This window comes from Grammomys surdaster, unplaced genomic scaffold (genome assembly GCF_004785775.1).
Source record: "Grammomys surdaster isolate TR1022 unplaced genomic scaffold, NIH_TR_1.0 369, whole genome shotgun sequence".
NCBI lineage: Eukaryota > Metazoa > Chordata > Mammalia > Rodentia > Muridae > Grammomys > Grammomys surdaster.
In genome coordinates, this window is record NW_021604788.1 from 2,739,329 (window position 1) to 2,742,682 (window position 3,354).

Below are 3,354 nucleotides of genomic sequence, written 5' to 3' on the forward strand. Positions count from 1 at the left end.
ATATATATATATATATATATATATATATATATATATATATATATATAATTGAAAATACTGTTTTCATGTTTTGCAACAGAGGGTGGTTCAGATAATTCTTTTAGTATGACACAATCTGACCTGCATATGTGGGCACTCCTCCTCCACCAAATGGAACCTGGAGTGGAGGCTGCATATGTCAGATAATATATGCACTAATCACCTATGTGCTGGCATTGCCCATCCTGCAGGAACAACAGAACACTGCTAGCCTGTTATCAAATGTCAGCTTGTGAAGAAGCTAGTCAGTTGAGAAAATCCCAGGCAACATGCAGGAGAAATGTCTCTTCTTGTGTGAACAGGAGCAGTAGTTGAATCAGGGCAAAATGAGGGCAGTCCTAGATGATGTGCATAGGACCTTTCCTGGCTTCACTTTTTCTATCCTATTCCTTCTATATAGTTACAAGATTGATATTATGTATTCTACATATAAGCCATTTGTCATTCATATATTCCATTTATATCTTTTATATCTTAAATCTCTTGATTGTTTTTGCTATAAACTAAACCTATGGCCTCTCACCTCTTACATGGTTAGCCAGTGTTCTAAATCTGAGTAGTATCGCGAACACTCAAACTCTCTTTTTACACACACACACACACACACACACACACACACACACATATATATATATATATATATAATTCTTTTTCAGGGAGTGTCTCCAAAACTTACTCAAGCAAGACTTGAACTTGTGATTCTCATGCCTCAGACTTCTGAGAATGTACTTGGAAACACAGAACCACACCTATAGGACAGAATTTATTTTTTAGAATATATGTTTTGTTAAGAGAATTTATAAATGCTGCTTAATTGTGATGAATAACTATTAGCATAATTTATGACTTTTTTCTCTTATGAAAATTAGGTATTTTTTCTACACATACTAAATCCTGATTATGGTTTCCTTTCCCTGTACCCCTCCCAGGTCCTCCTCACTTCTTCTCCTGTCTGGATCTACCCTTTTTCTCAATCTCATTTGGAATAAGAACAAGATTCTAAGGAATACTGAGAAAATGATTTTAAAAAACTAATATTAGAATAGGACAAAACAAATAAATAGAAGGAAAAGAGCACACACACACACAAGGCACAAGAAACCGATAAAGAGATTCATTCAACACATTTGGGAATATCATTAAGTAGATTAAATGTCATAATATATACAAAAAACTCTAGGGCAAAAAGAGAGAAGAAATAATATAAAATATAAAACTAAAACAAAATTTAAAAGTAAGAGAATCAAAAAAGGAAAAAAGAAAGACAAAGAGTTGACCTTACTTGTTTATTGACCATCTACTCATCTATTCCTGGGCATACAGCCTACCCTTAGGTGTACTTTGTTTACCCAGTCAGACTCCCTTGAAGAAAATTTACTAGGGCTAGCAATTGGACATAGCTTCTGGGTTAGAGTGTGGGGAGGCATTTGTGCACTCTGTCTTTCAGTACGAGGACCCAGTTTGTTGCTGACCCCTGCAGATCCTATGCACTCCAACTGGTTTTTTGTGAGTTTATAGATACCACTATCATGTAGACTTACAGGACATTCTTTTCTTGGCATTCTCCATCCTCTCTGGCTCTTTCATGATTTCTTCCTCCTCTCCTGAAGGTTTCCCTAAGCCTGTAGGAGAAGGATTTATGGGAGACATCTCATTTAAGGCTGCAGTTCCAAGGTCTCTCACTCTCTGTATAATGTCTGAAGGCAGATCTTTTTGTTCCCCAACTGTTGCAAGAGGAAGCTTTTCTGACTTGGCTGAGTAAGGTACTGATCCATTTGTATAACATGATATTAGGAGTCATTTAATGTCTTGTTCTTTTTTTTTTAAGACATTGGATTCCATTATATGGAGTGGGCTTTAAATCAAATCAGATGGTGGTTTGTTGAGTGTTGCCCTATCATTGCCTTAGCATATCATGTAGGCAAGACAACATTGTAGATCAAAGGTCTCATGGCTTGGCGGTTGTTTATTTTTCTCCTTTGGAATCTTTTAGAGTACCTTCCTGTACCAAGGACACTAGAGAGATGTAGGCTCTATATAGCACCAGCTGAAAACAATTGTGATACTGAAAGCTTCACTTGGTGACAAGAGATGGCAAGTAGGGCATCAGTCTCCTACATTATTTGTTGACTGTATTTAGCTCTCCTTCATCTATGTACACATTGTAGGAAGTTTCTACTTTGTTAGATTTCCATAGTTCCTCTCATATGACTCTTAAATTTAGCTGTCTCTCCCCATATTCCCTCCCTCATCTCTCTCTTCTTTTTCCCACACCATGTTATTCTCCCATTCCATTATCCCACATTCATTTATAACTATTCTATTTCCCAAATATCTATTCTAGATATTTGGAACTTATTCTTCTGCATGAGGATGGGTAGGGTGTGGGGTGCTGAAAAGTCACAGGAGTGAGGAAAGCAGGTGTCTCATCAGAATCTTCTTAGACTCCTGAGAGTTGGGGAAATGATTGAAGAGAGGCCACAACAAATAGCATGCTACACAGCTAGGGATGAGACTGGGAATTAGATTTAAAGGAGAGTAAAGATGGTTGCAGATTAGCAGTTAGTCTACCTGCTTCCCTTGATGGAGTGGCCAGCAGCTTCCCAAAGAATACCTGTTGAAGTTGGGGAGTGTAATGAATCAATGAGTTTGGGGAAGGAAGCTTGGGTAGGGGGCAATATCTGTATGATCCACTGGATTTTTGATTTTAATAACTAATTTAAATCTATACAATATTTTCTTTTTATAGTGTTGTTTTGTATATGAAATGTAATTATTCTTTCAAAATTTTAATATTTTCCTTTTTTCCAACACATTATTTTTATTGATTGTTTAGGAATTTCACATCATTCATCCATATCACACTTCCCAATCTTCTCAGGTCCATACTCCAACCCTTTGGACCAGCCCTCTTTTGACCCAGAACATAAAAAAGAAAAAGAAGGAATAAAACAAACAAGTCCACTTTGCATTGCCAATGCTCACTGGAGCACAATCAAACTCCCAGTGGCCAGCCCCTTAAAGAAAACTGAGTCCTTCCCCATCTACATCCCTGTCAGAAGCCATCAGTTTTGGAGAGCTATACTTCAGCATCCTTATCACAATTTTTAAAAGTTCTCTTTGATGGTTTCCTGTCAAGACTATTACTTTTGGGGGCAGATTGGGGTTGTCACAGAAACCTTTTATGTCTGTCTTTCTCAACTATGAATCTGGAGTCATCAATACCACTGCAAAAGTAGCTTTCTTATTCTTTCCATTCAGTGGGAGCATGCACCACAGAAATCCACATGATCTCCAGTGCTAGCACATGTCATG